Genomic DNA, 17,412 nt, shown 5'->3' with positions numbered 1-17,412 from the left:
AATTGGAAGTAAAGCACTCCTCAGCAAATGTAAAAGAACAGAAATTATAACAAACTGTCTCTCAGACCACAGTGCAATCAAACTAGAACTCAGGACTAAGAAACTCAATCAAAACTACTCAACTACATGGAAACTGAACAACCTGCTCCTGAATGACTACTGGGTACATAACGAAATGAAAGCGGAAATAAAGATGTTCTTTGAAACCAATGAGAACAAAGATACAACATACCAGAATCTCTGGGACACATTTAAAGCAGTGTGTAGAGGGAAATTTATAGCACTAAATGCCCACAAGAGAAAGCAGGAAAGATCTAAAATTGACACTCTAACATCACAATTAAAAGAGCTAGAGAGGCAAGAGCAAACACATTCAAAAGCTAGCAGAAGGCAAGAAATAACTAAGATCAGAGCAGAACTGAAGGAGATAGAGACACAAAAAACCCTCCAAAAAATCAATGAATCCAGGAGTTGGTTTTTTGAAAAGATCAACAAAATTGACAGACCGCTAGCAAGGCTAATAAAGAAGAAAAGAGAGAGGAATCAAATAGATGCAATAAAAAATAATAAAGGGGATATCACCACGGACCCCACAGAAATACAAACTACCATCAGAGAATACTATAAACGCCTCTACGCAAATCAACTAGAAAATCTAGAAGAAATGGATAATTTCCTGGACACTTACACTCTCCCAAGGCTAAACCAGGAAGAAGTTGAATCCCTGAATAGACCAATAGCAGGCTCTGAAATTGAGGCAATAATTAATAGCCTACCCACCAAAAAAAGTCCAGGACCAGATGGATTCACAGCTGAATTCTACCAGAGGTACAAGGAGGAGCTGGTACCATTCCTTCTGAAACTATTCCAATCAATAGAAAAAGAGGGAATCTTCCCTAACTCATTTTATGAGGCCAACATCATCCTGATACCAAAGCCTGGCAGAGACACAACAAAAAAAGAGAATTTTAGACCAATATCCCTGATGAACATTGATGCAAAAATTCTCAATAAAATACTGGCAAACCGGATTCAGCAGCACATCAAAAAGCTTATCCACCATGATCAAGTGGGCTTCATCCCTGGGATGCAAGGCTGGTTCAACATTCGCAAATCAATAAACGTAATCCAGCATATAAACAGAACCAAAGACAAGAACCACATGATTGTCTCAATAGATGCAGAAAAGGCTTTTCACAAAATTCAACAGCCCTTCATGCTAAAAACGCTCAATAAATTCGGTATTGATGGAACGTACCTCAAAATAATAAGAGCTATTTATGACAAACCCACAGCTAATATCATAATGAATGGGCAAAAACTGGAAAAATTCCCTTTGAAAACTGGTACAAGACAGGGATGCCCTCTCTCACCACTCCTATTCAACATAGTGTTGGAAGTTCTGGCTAGGGCAATCAGGCAAGAGAAAGAAATCAAGGGTATTCAGTTAGGAAAAGAAGAAGTCAAATTGTCCCTGTTTGCAGATGACATGATTGTATATTTAGAAAACCCCATCGTCTCAGCCCAAAATCTCCTTAAGCTGATAAGCAACTTCAGCAAAGTCTCAGGATACAAAATTAATGTGCAAAAATCACAAGCATTCTTATACACCAGTAACAGACAAGCAGAGAGCCAAATCAGGAATGAACTTCCATTCACAATTGCTTCAAAGAGAATAAAATACCTAGGAATCCAGCTTACAAGGGATGTAAAGGACCTCTTCAAGGAGAACTACAAACCACTGCTCAGTGAAATAAAAGAGGACACAAACAAATGGAAGAACATACCATGCTCATGGATAGGAAGAATCAATATCGTGAAAATGGCCATACTGCCCAAGGTTATTTATAGATTCAATGCCATCCCCATCAAGCTACCAATGAGTTTCTTCACAGAATTGGAAAAAACTGCTTTAAAGTTCATATGGAACCAAAAAAGAGCCCGCATTGCCAAGACAATCCTAAGTCAAAAGGACAAAGCTGGAGGCGTCACGCTACCTGACTTCAAACTATACTACAAGGCTACAGTAACCAAAACAGCATGGTACTGGTACCAAAACAGAGATATAGACCAATGGAACAGAACAGAGTCCTCAGAAATAATACCGCACATCTACAGCCATCTGATCTTTGACAAACCTGAGAGAAACAAGAAATGGGGAAAGGATTCCCTATTTAATAAATGGTGCTGGGAAAATTGGCTAGCCATAAGTAGAAAGCTGAAACTGGATCCTTTCCTTACCCCTTATACGAAGATTAATTCAAGATGGATTAGAGACTTAAATGTTAGACCTAATACCATAAAAACCCTAGAAGAAAATCTAGGTAGTACCATTCAGGACATAGGCATGGGCAAGGACTTCATGTCTAAAACACCAAAAGCAACGGCAGCAAAAGCAAAAATTGACAAATGGGATCTAATTAAACTAAAGAGCTTTTGCACAGCAAAAGAAACTACCATCAGAGTGAACAGGCAACCTACAGAATGGGAGAAAATTTTTGCAACCTACTCATCTGACAAAGGGCTAATATCCAGAATCTACAAAGAACTCAAACAAATATACGAGAAAAAAACAAACAACCCCATCAAAAAGTGGGGAAAGGATATGAACAGACATTTCTCAAAAGAAGATATTCATACAGCCAACAGACACATGAAAAAATGCTCATCATCACTCGCCATCAGAGAAATGCAAATCAAAACCACAATGAGATACCATCTCACACCAGTTAGAATGGCAATCATTAAGAAGTCAGGAAACAACAGGTGTTGGGGAGGATGTGGAGAAATAGGAACACTTTTACACTGTTGGTGGGATTGTAAACTAGTTCAACCATTATGGAAAACAGTATGGCAATTCCTCAAGGATCTAGAACTAGATGTACCATATGACCCAGCCATCCCACTACTGGGTATATACCCAAAGGATTATAAATTATTCCACTACAAAGACACATGTACACGTATGTTTATTGCGGCACTATTCACAATAGCAAAGACTTGGAATCAACCCAAATGTCCATCTGTGACAGACTGGATTAAGAAAATGTGGCACATATACACCATGGAATACTATGCAGCCATAAAAAAGGATGAGTTTGCGTCCTTTGTAGGGACATGGATGCAGCTGGAAACCATCATTCTTAGCAAACTATCACAAGAACAGAAAACCAAACACCGCATGTTTTCACTCATAGGTGGGAACTGAACAATGAGATCACGTGGACTCGGGAAGGGGAACATCACGCACTGGGGCCTATCATGGGGAGGGGGGAGGGGGGAGGAGGGAGGGATTGCATTGGGGAGTTATACATGATATAAATGATGAATTGATGGGTGCTGACGAGTTGATGGGTGCAGCACACCAACATGGCATAAGTATACATATGTAACAAACCTGCACGTTATGCACATGTACCCTAGAACTTAAAGTATAATAAAAAAAAAAATGAAAAAAAAAATGTGTGTTTTACCATGACAGTTTGACTGATATAAAATTCTGAATTGGAAACAATTTGTCCTCAGGATTTTGAAGGCATTGCTCTGTTACCTTCTTGCTCCCATTGTTGTTGAAAAGTCAGGAGCAATTATGATAACTATGATAGTATGTGATCTGTTGTCTTCACTTTATCAGCATTTTCTTTTTGTTCCCAGTGTCCTGGAATGTCACAGGGATGAGCCTTGGAGTTTGTCTATTTCTATCCATTTGCTCCTCACAGTGAGTGGCCTTTTCAATCTGAAAATTCACAGGAAAATTTCTTGAATTAGTTCAGGCATGATTTTCCCCTCTCTGTTTTCTATGTTCTCTCTTTCTAGAACTCCTTTTATTCAAGCATTCACCTCCTGGACAGTTGTCTTTTTCTTTTTTTTCTTTTTCTCTCCCATTTCTCTGTTGTTTTCATTCTCTCTCTGCCTCCCTCTCCCCCTCCCTCTGCATCTCTCCTTCTCTTTTACTTTATTTTCTGGGGAGATTTCCTCAATTTTATATTTCAATCATTCCATTGAAGTTTTAATTCCTACTATCATATGTATTTTTAAGTTTCCAAGGGTTGTTTTGGAAACAGCCCTTGGAAAAAAAAATTTCTCTTCTTATTTATGGTTCGTTGGGTGGTCTCTGTTTCTTCCCGGTTGCCTTCACCATTCTCTGTTTAGTTTCTTTTTTCTCTCTTTCACTTGATAACTTTTTCTCAGGCCTGGTAACAAATTCTAAAGATAATTGGATGCTGTGAACCCACAGTGAGGCTGGTGCCCTGGGAGCTTCACAGGAGGGTGACTCCTTGGCCATTTGCTTAAGGAAGTGCCTTGTCAATATCATTCAGCCTTCTCTCTTGGGCTGCTCAGGATCCCCAGGGAAGACTCACCCCATCTCTTGTCTGGAGGAAGAAGATCTGGCTGCCAACTTTTTGGAATCCAAATAGGAGAAGAGGGATGGGGTGTTTCTCAGCTTCTGGTACATGTTCTTCGCATAATCCCTTGGTTTTCAGGACGTTATCACCATCCTCCCCTATACCTATTGCCCACCCCTTCCCTTCCACACCCAGAAACCCACCCTTCTTTGCAACCTCTCTAAGGCATTCATTCCCGGTTGCCTGCCAAGGTCAGTCAAGGTCGCTCATCTGCAGAAAGTGGCAAGGGGATCTGGGTTCCTTGTTTATTCTTAAACAACTTTCTACCATTTCTTCTTAATTGGACTCCCTTAAACCACCCCCACTTTCTCAGCCATCTTGGCGATACTGTTGTGTAAATAAGATTTGACTTCTGCCTTCCTCAACTCTGATGAAAGGTTCTGTTTTCTCACTTCTAAGTCATTGCCTACTTACTTATATATTTTTTTCAGCTCCCCAAATTTTCTTGCTATTTTACCTTCTAGTTTCCCTCATTCCTATGTTTCCTGCATTTCTTTATGTTCATTTTTGTGGATTTTAGGAGGGAACAGAAATAAAGGTGTATGTTCCATCTGCCATCTTTACCTGAGGATCTGAATGTTAATCTTAGATTACAGAATCTATGATCATAAATAAAATGGGCTGATAACCCATTATTCTCATTTGGTCCTCATGTGGTTTTGGTATCAATATTGTTCTAGCAGAAATTATATGAGCAGCTTCCCCCCCTTTTCTATTTCCTGGAATAAATTGTATGAATTAAGAAATATCTATACCTTGAAATTTCTTCTGTGCCTGAAGTTGCCCTGCCCTCACCTCTCTAGTGCCTGAGATGGTTATATGATTGGATATTGATTTTTGAATTGTTGTTGCTTTAATCAAGCTTTTGATCTCAACACCAATTTTAATATTTTATATCTTCCCAGAAATGTATCCATTTTAAGTTATTCAGTATATTAGTATATGATTATTCACAGTATTGTTGTGAAAATCTCTTTTGGGTGTCCGGGTATTTCTCATTTGTTCTCTTTTCTTTTCTTTTTTTCTTTTGAGACAGAGTCTCGCTCTGTCACCCAGGCTGGAGTGCAGTGGAGCGATCTTGGCTCACTGCAACCTCCTCCGTCTCCTGGGTTCAAGCGATTCTCCCACTTCAGCCTCTGAGTAGCTGGGATTGCAGGCGTGTGTCACTATGCCTGCCTGAATTTTTGTGTTTTTAGTAGATACAGGGTTTCACCATGTTGGCCAGGCTGCTCTCAAATTCCTGACCTCAAGTGATCCACCCGCCTTGTCCTCCCAAAGTGCTGGGATTACAGGCATGAGCCAATGTGCCTGGCCTGTTCTCTTTATTTTCTCTTTGCACTTTTAAACTTTTCTCTTGATTAGTCTTGCTACAGATTTGTAGATCTTGTTCTTTTTTTTTTTTTTCTGAGAGCAGTATTTTATTTTGTTTCTTCTTCACTCCCTCTTCTCTCTTTCACACATATATTTCTCTATTTATTTGATTTCTGCCTATCTTAAATAGGATAATCTTAGCTCCTTTAACAGTATAGTTCCAAATATCAACTCATCTAATGAGTGGTGACTCCGCAGGACCATTCAGGGGCCCAGGCTTTCTGTCCTGTGGCTCTGTTGTCCTCCAGGTCTTCAGAGTTCTTTGCCTCCAGGAGTGGATAAGAAAAGAGGATGTATGGCGCATGGGAATGTTTATAGGCCAGGTCTGGAACAGGTCTGGAACAGTGCCCATCACTTCTGCCTTCACTGCATGGGCTGAGATGGGGTCTACCTGAGCGTCTAGGAAGAGAAGAAAATAGGTATTTGTGAGCACCTTGTGGCTCTGCCTCTCTGCCTTCATTTCTGTCTTTCTGATGCAAAGCTGCACATGTGCTGCGCAGGACTCAGGGAGGCTGAGTAGGAGGAGCTACAGGCAGGTGCTGCCCACATCAACAAGGTAAGTTGAGCAACAATGCGCCTGAGAGACCCTTGCACCTACACCAACCTTCAGAACATCGCACCTGCCGCTTCACCTCTGCCTTCCAAATCTCATGCAAGTTTTTCTTGCAAACCCAATACAGAGCCATAGGGGGAAGTGGGTCCTCAGAAATGCAGTTCCAGCTTATCTAAGTTGCTGTAGCACAAACCCTGTGCACCTTCTCTTTCTCCACCACCCTTTCCCTGTGTAGCAGTTGTCCCCATGTGATGTATGGCTCACTTTTTTGTCTCCATCCCTCCATGAGAATGGAAGCTCTATGAGGACAGGGACTTTGTTTACCTTGTATTCTCATATCCCCAGTCCTAGAACAGTGCTTGATGTATAGCAGTAGGCAATAAGTATTTCCTAAACTGGAATTAATTGAGTATTTATTTAGTGTGTACCAGGCTCTGCTGTAAGTGCTTTGAAAGGGTTAGTTCATTTAATCTTCAAAACACCCAATGAGGGAGCCACTAAATATTTAGAGCTGAGAAACGGAGACTTAGAGAAGCTTTGTAAATCACTCAACTGAGGGAGCTCATAAGGGGCTGAGTTGGATTATAAATGCGAGTGAGGGACTCTGCAGCAATAGCACTGTGATTTAGGTGTCATGAATACTATAGTAGAAGTGTAAATGAATCTATATATTTCTTTCCTCATTTTATTCATTTATTTTTAATACAGCCATGTCATACAGAAAATAATATATTTTTCTGAGACAGGGTCTTGCTTTGTTGCCCAGGCTGGAGTGCAGTAGCACAATCACAGCTTGCTGCAGCCTTGACATTCTGGGTTCAGCTGATCCTCCCACCTCAGCCTCCTGAGTAGCTGGGACTACAGACATGTGTCACCATGCCTGACTAATTTTTAAATTTTTTTTTTTTTTTTGTAGAATGGAGTCTTCTTATGTTGCCCAGGCTGGCCTCAAATTCCTGAGCTCAAGTGATCCTCCAGCCTCGGCCTCCCAAAGTGCTGGGATACAGGTATGAGTCACTGTACCTGGCCCAGAAAATAATTTTTTTAACCGAGAAAAAGGCTGGACCACTCAACAAGGGTTAATTAAGTCTGATAACTTGCTATGTTATACTAAAAGTTAGATAAGTACTTAGTGTAAGTAGAAAAATAAGTAAAAACTAGTTCAAAATTTATCTGTGGGCATTCCTTAAAATTATATCCAACAGAAAAAGATACCCAAGGATTTGAAAAAATCTTTAGAAGAGCTATACCCACAGTATTTTGTATGAAACCATTCCACTTGGTAAATATGTTTCCCAGAAACATTTCTCAATAGGCAAACTGATCCTGAAGGGAATGGGAAGTTGACTTTGGCTAAACTGCTCTGCTCTGGTGAGCCCTCTAGAGGCCATGTGACTCCCAGGCCAGAATACTGGGTTCTGCTGCTTCCCCCCACCCCTCCTGAGACTGGAGGTACCTGAGAAAAGGACAACCCAAGGGTCTTGGAAATTGGCCTGGAGAGCTCATATTCTATCCTGCGAGGGTGGCTTGACTTTGTGGGACACTCACCGAGGCAGAGCTGAGCCTAGAGGATGGCTGTGACCTTCTTAAGGGTCCGTCTTCCCAGTGACCAGAGAGCATGGCCTGTCAGAGGCACTGCCTGCAGGCCCTGGAGACCACTGACAGATCCTTTATTGGCTTCCCTGGTCTGTTGTTGTCAAGAACCCTGGAGGTTACCAACCTGCTGCCCCAGGACCTCCAGCATGTTCTTGGGGAGCTCACATACATCCCTCTCTCGTTGAGAATGGTTTTGTTCCTTCTGTTTCACAGAGGACCCCACAAACTCAGCCCACTCACTGTGGACTTTAATCAATATTATGTTTGGAGCATTGAGGGTAGGAATATTCAGACACACATATACACACACATGCTCACCCCCACACACGCACACACATAGATATACAAATGCACATGCATACCTGTGAGCTATACGTGAAGGCACATTCATGCACACACACACACACAAAACTCAGCTTGATTTAGGAACATATAATACTGCTATGTCCTTTGGTTTTCGGTTTTCTCCTGTCATATTCTCTTCCATTTCCATTTCTACATGTAGGGTTGAATCACACAACAGAACAAACATGTGTGGCTGACCTTTGCATGTTTGAGGCTGCAAGGCTGGAATGGACGGAGCATTCTCCAAAATCTTAACAGTTTTTTACTGTTTTGTAGGTCCCATGCTATTTTCTTAGAAGAGCATAAGAAGTGATAAGGTTGATTGGTGGGTGGGTCAGTCCATGGAGAAAGAACGCCATGCTGAGATAGAAACTTATTATGGAGTCAGTGAGGGGTTACGGTAACTTGATTAAAGTTAAATGCATGTAAAAAAAATAGGATTTCCAGCTCCCAGTCTGGCATGTAAGGAGCTTGAAAATTGTCACTGCATTCTAACAAGTAAAAGTTGACCAAGCTGAAAAATTAATAACTCCAGAGGCCCCAAAGCCTGCACCTTCCCATCAAGCCTGCAGTTTTCCTCTGACTCTGTTCCTGCTTCCTGATCTTCCTTTTTCCTGCTCTGTCTCTGTCCTTTTCTTTCAGCCCAGGGGCTCCATGAGCAAGGACAATAAGAGGAAATTTGTCTTTCTATGGCCAGTGATCAATACTCTGGTCACTCTCTCCTGTGTCCTCAGGTGCCTGGCGACAGTCCAGAGATCTCTCTGAGAAGGCCAATCACAACAATGTCTCAGAGTATTCCTAACCCTTAACTCAGAATGGATTTGGTGGTGGGGGCTCTGAAAAGTCCTGGGCAGTCAGTCCTCAGTCCTGGGAGCAGTAGAAGCTTCTGAAATCAAATGGTCTTTGAGCATGACTTGCTTGGACAGCTGTGCAATACGGAGCAAAACGATTAGGAGCATATTGAGGGGAATTCTTAGTCCATGCTCTAGAAGGATGGAAGTAACTGATGATGAGTGAAGCAGTGTCTCCAAGCCTGGGAAGACCAGTAGACAACCACTTTGATATTCTTTCAGGTGTCCTACAGTCTAAAGGGTAAAAGAGAGAAGAGGCCCTGGTCCTACTCCCACCACCACTGGATGCAAATTTAAGGCTTGGTCATTCTTCTAGACTTTGAGGCACTCTGAGATGTGGATTCCTCAGATGAACAGCATTTAATAAAACATGTCACATTGCTGACATAGGCCAAATTTTTATTTTACCAAAAAAAGAATTACTTTCATCTTCTATGACTACTGTTTTTCCTAAAAGAAAAGGCGTATTTAAATTGTGAACATTGCCTTGGATCATTAGTAGAAGAACCACATCTTGCCCCTCTCTCTTCCTCAGTGCTGCCTATGGAGGTGGCAGCCATCTCTTCCTCGGCATCATGGCCGCCCTCAGGCCCCTTGTGAAGACCAAGATCATCAAAAAGAGAAGCAAGAGGTTCATATGGCACCAGTCTGACTGATATGTCAAAATTAAGCATAACTGGTGGAAACCCGGAGGTACTGACAATAGGATTTTGTAGAAGGTTCAAGGGCCAGATCTTGATGCCCAACATTGGTTATGGGAGCAACAAAAAAACAAAGCACATGCTGCCTGGTGGCTTCCGGAAGTTCCTGGTGCACAACGTCAAGGAGCTGGAAGTGCTGCTGATGTGCAACAAATCTTTCTGTGCCGAGATTGCTCACAGTGTTTCCTCCAAGAACCGCAAAGCCATCCTGCAAAGAGCGGCCCAGCTGGCCATCAGAGTCACCAACCCCAATGCCAAGCTGTGCAGCGAAGACAATGAGTAGACAGTTGATGTGCGCGTTTTGTATTTAAATAAAACTGTAAAATCTGCCGGGGGAGGGGGAGGGGAGAACCACATCCTGAGCTGGAGGAAACCTGAGGCCCTGAGAACTTCATGGAGCATGGACCCCATTCATTCCTAAACAACACACCTCTGGATTTTTACTTGAAGCAGTTTTAAGCCCTGTTACTTGGAGTTTTTCTATTCTTTATAGATGAACCTAACCCTAATACAACTCTCACTATTCAGAGTTTTGTCAGGTACACAATTTTAGTTTAACGGTGATTTTTCCTAAGCATTTTGGTGATATGATATCACCACCTTCTGGCTTGTGTTGTTTCAGTTGACAAGTCTGCTATTTAAATTTCTTCATAAATGATTGGCTGCTTCCTTTTTGGTTTGTATTCTACAATTTCTCCACAATATGCCATGATGAGGATTTTTGTTTTATGCTTATATTGCTTGGTTTATGATGATCTATATTTGTGGCTTAATGACTTTTCAAACCTCTGGAAAATTCTCAGCCACTACATCATCTCATACTACCTCTGAAGTTCAGTTTATGCCCCAGATGTAGGAAGCTCAAATGATTGCAGCTCCCATTCGCGCAAGAAGACAAAGCCAGGTAAACTGCAAAGCCATAGCTTTTCCTGACCCTATTAGAGAACTGCAGTTGCAAGGCACCCAAATCATCTAGAATCCAAGGCCACTCCAAAGAGAGTTGGGATGTGAGCACCAGCTCACCTGTCTTACAGAAAAGAGGAAGAGATGTAGAATACCAAACGAGTGGGTAAGAACAATTCAGCTAAGGCTTTAACAAATTGTTAAAGGTCAGGTGCAGGCTAGCATGACTGTATAGTACTTCTGGGATCCCAGGACACAAAAGGAGTGATCACAGTCACTTTTAATCTCTTTCCTGGGGACCTCCACCAGGTGCTCATGAGAAAGACTGAAGGTGGAGTGAGCAATGAGAGATGGTCCCTCAGTGGTGAAAACATGGAGAAAGAGAGTGGAAAAATAGACTCTTATCCTCTATTAAACAAAAGCATCAAACCACTAAGGTAGGTGGAACAAGCCCTGTCACTTCCAGAGAGGAGGTGAAGACCCACTGAAGCTAAGGAAGCGGCGAGGAGAAAACTTTCTTGTTGCTGGAACGCAAATGTGATGACTGGAGCTCCAGCAGTCATTTTGGAAGTCATGAACTGAGACGGTGGGACAAACAGAAGGAGCCAAAGTCCCTGATGGTGCGATGCCAGCCCTGAGGAGCCTATCACTAAACTTTTAAGTGAGAAGTAACAAATTACTCTTTTGCTTAAACCACTTTTACTGCAGTTTTCTGTTATACCAGCCCGCTAATTCTAACGGAATCAGAACAATCAGAACAGAACGGAATCAGACCCATAACGGAATGGGTCCTACGACCCATTTACAGAGGAATCTCACGTCCTTGGGGCTTCTCCAGATCATAAACCCTGTATGTCCACCAAGATTCAGGTGGGCAGGAAGGCAACCTTGGGTTTCTGTGGGAAGAGCTCCTTGCAAACTCCAACTGCTATTTAAAAAAGAAGAAAAAGGAAATTCTTTTAGGCTTAACTTATTTTGGTGTGGAAGGTATTCCAAGGGTAAAATTTTTGAATATTGAGATCTGAGCGTAAGGTGTCTAAAAGCTACTGTCCCCTAGGCCTTACTTAAGAAATTGTAGGAGCGAAATCAGAGATAAACCAGGTGAATTGCTCCCTCTGGTGGTGACTTTGGATTTATAAAAGGTTGGAGCCTGAGCGTTTTGCTGGCTGGTTTTGTTTTAGGACAAAAAAAAAAAAAAAAATCTGAGTTCGAAAATTTTAAAACTAATTTTTTGTTTACTTTTGTCTTTAAAAAGTAACCTTGTGTAGGCCGGGCGTGGTGGCTCACACCTGTAATCCCAGCACTTTGGAATGCTGAGTCAGGTGGAACGCTTGAGGTCAGGAGTTCAAAGACCAGCCTGGCCAACATGATAAAACCCCGTCTCTACTAAAAACACACAAAAAATTAGCCGGGTGTGATGGCGAGAGCCTGTAATCCCAGCTACTCACAGGAGGCTGAGGCACGAGAATCACTTGAGCCAAAAAGGTGGAGGTTGCCGGGAGCTGAGACCTTGCCACTGCACTCCAGCCTGGGCGACAGAGCGAGACTCTGTCTCAAAAAAGAAAGAAAGAAAAAAAAAGCAACTTTGTGTTTCTTTCTTTCTTTCTTTTATAATAGTGCACTTACTGTGGAATGAATGGCATTTTCCCCTACAAAACTTAAATGGCTAAGGGTTTATGATATAATTATTTCATAGTTTTGAATTACCACGATTAAACTGATTATTGTGTAAGTAGCTGATGTCTGTATAATTGGGTCTGTTGGCCGGGCGCGCTGGCGCACGCCTGTAATCCCAGCACTTTGGGAGGCCGAGGCGGATGGATCACATGAGGTCAGGAGTTGGAGAACATCCTGGCCAACATGGCGAAACCACGGCTCTACTAAAGATACAAAAATTAGCTGGGCGTGGTGGTACATGGCTGTAATCTCAGCTACTTGGGAGGCTGAGGTAGGAGAATTGCTTGAACCTTGGAGACGGAGGTTGCAGTGAGCCAAGACTGTGCCACTGCACTCCAGCCTGGGTGACAGAATGAGACTCGGTCTAAAAAAAAAATAGAAATAAAAATAAAATAAAATAGGCCGGGCGCGGTGGCTCAAGCCTGTAATCCCAGCACTTTGGGAGGCCGAGACGGGCGGATCACGAGGTCAGGAGATCGAGACCATCCTGGCCAACACGGTGAAACCCCGTCTCTACTAAAAAAAAAAAAAAAATACAAAAACTAGCCGGGCGAGGTGGCGGGCGCCTGTAGTCCCAGCTCCTCGGGAGGCTGAGGCAGGAGAATGGCATAAACCCGGGAGGTGGAGCTTGCAGTGAGCTGAGATCCGGCCACTGCACTCCAGTCTGGGCGACAGAGCAAGACTCCGCCTCAAAAAAATAAAATAAAATAAAATAAAATAAAATAAAATAAAATAAAATTGGGTCTTCTAATCCATATAAAATTGAAAACTGTGTGGACCTAGTGTAATCATTATGCATGACCTGGTCAAGTTTTAAACACATAATATTTCTATAGTAAGTCTTAACATACTCAAATCAATTGTTGATAATAATCTAGTCGTACTTTATGATATTATTAGTAAACTTTTCGGACTTTGGGATAAGAAATATTCCTATTTAATATTTTTGAGAAACTGGAGCTCATTAAAATGGATGTAGCTAAAAGAAAATACTAGTATATAGTAGGTACTAAATCTAAGTTAAAGATCTAATATCTATCATGCATACATGCATATATAAAACACATATGTGATTTCAACCAATGGAATAAAGAAGGAAGAGAATTTTAGATAAAACTTCGAAAATTTGTTCTTGTCTATACTCTCTCTTTCATTTATCACATGAAGTTCTCTCTAAAGTTATTAGATGCCCTCCCTAATCTCTTCCTGAGGCTAGAACAGAAATTTGTTCTTTCAGTGTACAGGTATATTGTTAAGGTAATACTAACAGGGAGAATACTCTGGATAAATACAATGTAAAATAAATGCCAAGATATTTGAGCTAAGAATGAAAAAGAATATGCATAGTTCTCATACCATTCCTGTGAGTTTCATACCTTTGAATTTATTCATACCTATGAAACAAATCTATTGTGGGCACTATCTTATCAAACGTTTGAACAAGATTTAATTATTGTACTTGTTAGATGGGGCTAGATTGTGCTGCAAGAATAACCTTCCCCCTCACTCCTCACTCTATCTCAATGGCTTAGGCCAATAAAAATTTACTTCTCACTTATACCTCAATTCTGATGCAAATGGGCCGCTAAAGCTCTGCTCATCAAAGACACTTTGGGATCCCACTGATAGAAACTTCTAAAGCCACTGTAGAGAAACAGGAAACACAGGACGTTCTGTGATGTTTCTTAAAGCCTTGCTCTAAGCGATGTGTATTTCTGCTCAGAATTTCACTGACCAAAGCAAATCCTAAGGCCATACCTACCTGCAAAGGGTGCAAGGCAGTGCAAAGAAATGGGCAGGAATGAGGAGTGGCTGAAGATTTGTGAACAGCCCTAAAGTTATCATATTTTCAACAAAAGTATAATCAAAATGTAGGATGGCAAGATAACATATGATATACTCTTTAAAAATTTTTTAAAAATGCTTTTAACAAACAAGAAAAAAGCTCATGAAAGGGGGAAATCTAATTAATATATTTTCATATCAAGACACAATAGAAAATGACAGAGTAAAGTTAAAGTTGAATTGGATACAACTGAAAGTGCACGTGAAGATTGTATATGCTATGTTTTGTTTTGTTTGGTTTGGTTTGGTCTTTGCCATTAACTTGAATACCAATTTGCAGTTGTGTCAAAGTTAGTAACAAACAATTTTGAAAGTTCACTTATAAATTTATGTTATATTCCACTTACGTTACTAGAATTTCTATTGCTATGAATAGTGAATGCAAAATGAGTTTGTTCAGTGGAGATTCCTGCTTATTAACATGCATTGAGTCATCACTTCAGGTGGACCTGATGTGACATGAAAGACCTGAAGTGACATGAAAGGCTTACAGAGTACACTGCTCACTATTCCCCACTCAGTTCATAATCTGGACTTGCAAAGCCAACTTTGCTATCTTTCAGTGGCAAAATGCTACTAGGAAGTAAGGACTAGTCACACAAAACAAGTAAGATTAGTTAGCTAATAGAGCATGAATGCTCCTGAATGAAAAATCACCAAACATGGGCATCAGGAAGAGTTCATATAACCAAAATGAAATTTTAAATTATTATAAGAAGTGAAGTGTTGGAGCCAGCTTGCACTGGCTCACAAAAATTGTTTGCAAGCCTCTCTTTCCAACTCCACATCCAGTGGTGCCATGTTGCTAGCTTGAAATCAACCATGTGAGAGTATTTATACCACAGAAATTGTCAGTCACTACAAATCAGGGAACCTTTTAAAGAGCTGGTTATTAAACATTTACCTTAAACATTCGTTGAATAGGAATGACTCAAGAACAATGGTTATTGGCCACTTGTATATCTTCTTTGGGAAACCCATTTTCAAATGAGGCTATTTGTCTTTTTATTGTTTTTAGAATTGGTTAGAATTCTTTTCATATTTTGGATACCAGACCTTTATCAGATATATGACTTGTAAATATTTTCTTTTATTCTGTGGGTTGTCCTTTTACTCTCATGATAGTAAAATTTTGCAGCATAAAAGTTTTTAATTTTGATTAAGTCCAATTTATCTTTTTCTTTCTTTGGTTACTTTAGGTGTCATATCTAAGAAACTGTTGCTTAATCCAAGGTTACAAAGATTTATTCCTGTATTTTTTTGTCCTAGAGTTTTATAGTTTTAGCTTTTACATTAGATCTTTGATCTATTTTGAGTTAATTTTATATATGGTGTGAAGTAGGTGTCTAAGTTTATTCACAAGTTCACATTTAATTGTCCTAAACCAACTGTTGAAAGACTATCCTTTCCCCATTGAATTATTTTGGTACCCCTATCAAAAATTAGTCGACCATAAATGTATAGGCTTATTTCTGGACCATAAATTCTATTCCATTGATTTATATTTTTATATTTATGCCAGTGCATGTTGTCAGACTCTACAGAAAGTGAATTTTGATAGGAATTGCATTTAATCTGTAGATCAAGTTGGGGAATATTGTCATTTAAGCAATATTAAGTCTTATAATCCATGAACAAGGAGTGTTTTTCAATTTATTGAGTTATTTTAAAAATTTCTTTCACCAATCTTTTAAAAAATTTATAAAGGTAAATAATTCATTTGGCTTATAGTTCTGGGGATGAAAAGTCCAAGGCGAAGGGGGCACATCAGATCATGGCTTTCTTTCGGAATCATCCCATGGCAGAAGGAGGAAGGGTTGGGAGGAACCAACCTATCCAGAGGAAGAGATAACCAAATCCATCTCTATTAGTTCATTGTCACATTGCCATAAAGATTGGAGACTGGGTAATTTATGGAGCAAAGAGGTTTAATTGGCTCTGGTTCTGCAGGCTGAACAGGAGGCATGTCTGGGGAGGCCTCCGGAAACTTACAATCGTGGCAGAAGGGTGAAGGAGAAACAAGCACATCTTCGCAAGGCAGCAGGAGACAGAGTGAGTGAGAGGGGAAGTGCCACACACACTTTTAAACCATCATATTTCATGAGAACTCACTCACCAACATGAGAACAGCCAAGGGGAAATCCTCTGCCATGATCCAACCACCTTCCACCAGGTCCCTCCCCCAGCATTGGGAATTACAATTCAACGTGAGATTTGAGTGGGGACACAGAGCCAAACCGTATCACCATCCTTTTGTCAGGAACCCATTCCTACAATAACTAATCCAGTTCCCCAATACCAGCATTAATCCATTCATAAGGGAAGATCCCCATGACCTAATAACCTCACCTTAATAGTCTTGTGCTCACTTTGGCAGCACGTATACTAGAATTGGAATGATACAGAGAGGAATAGCATTGCCCCTTTGCAAGGATGACATACAAATTCATGAAGCATTATATATATAATATATACGTTTTTAAACTGTAAGGATTTAATTTTATTTCCTTAACAAGTAACTTTTATTTAGGTTCAGAAATACATGTGCAGGTTTGTTATATAGGTAAATTGCACGCCACAGGAATTTGGTATACAGATTATTTCATCACCCTGGTAATAAGCACAGTACCCAAGTATCTGTTATTCCCTTCTTTGTGTCCATATGTACTCAATGTTTAGTTCTCACTTATTAGTGAGAACCTGAGGTATTTGGTTTTCTGTTTTTCCATTAGTTCGTTTAGCATGATGGGCTCCAGCTTCATCCATGCTGCTACAAAGGACATCATCTTGTTCTTTTTATGGCTGCATAGTATTCCATGATGTATATACATGACATTTTCCTTATCTAGTCTATCATTGATGGACATTTGCATTGATTCCACGTCTTTGCTATTGTGACTAGTGCTTCAGTGAACATATGTGTGCATGCTTCTTTATGGTAGAGCGATTTATATTTTTAGGGGCATATACCGAATAATGGGATTGCTCAGTTGAATGGTAGTTCTATTTTAAGTTCTTTGAGAAATCACCAAACCATTTTCCATGGTGGCTGAACTAATTTACATTCCCACCAGCAGTTTATAAGCATTCTCTTTTCTCTGCAACCTCTCCAGCATCTTTTATTTTTTGAGTTTTTAATAATAGCCATTCTGACTAGTGTGAGA

General features: G+C 40.6%; 1 non-coding gene and 1 pseudogene across 1 annotated transcript; both read left to right on the top strand.

Moving 5' to 3' along the window:
* Nucleotides 1-9,697: 9,697 nt before the first annotated feature.
* On the top strand, nucleotides 9,698-10,106 carry LOC104682933 (annotated as a pseudogene).
* A 6,503-nt stretch (nucleotides 10,107-16,609) lies between these two features.
* Nucleotides 16,610-16,716, top strand: LOC115897093. Its single transcript, XR_004057040.1, has one exon. It is a non-coding gene; the product is annotated as a U6 spliceosomal RNA (small nuclear RNA).
* The last annotated feature ends 696 nt before the right edge of the window (nucleotides 16,717-17,412 follow it).

Source organism: Rhinopithecus roxellana, chromosome 4 (genome assembly GCF_007565055.1).
Source record: "Rhinopithecus roxellana isolate Shanxi Qingling chromosome 4, ASM756505v1, whole genome shotgun sequence".
In the NCBI taxonomy this organism is placed as follows: Eukaryota; Metazoa; Chordata; class Mammalia; order Primates; family Cercopithecidae; genus Rhinopithecus; species Rhinopithecus roxellana.
This window is presented reverse-complemented; position numbering and strand designations above follow the sequence as displayed.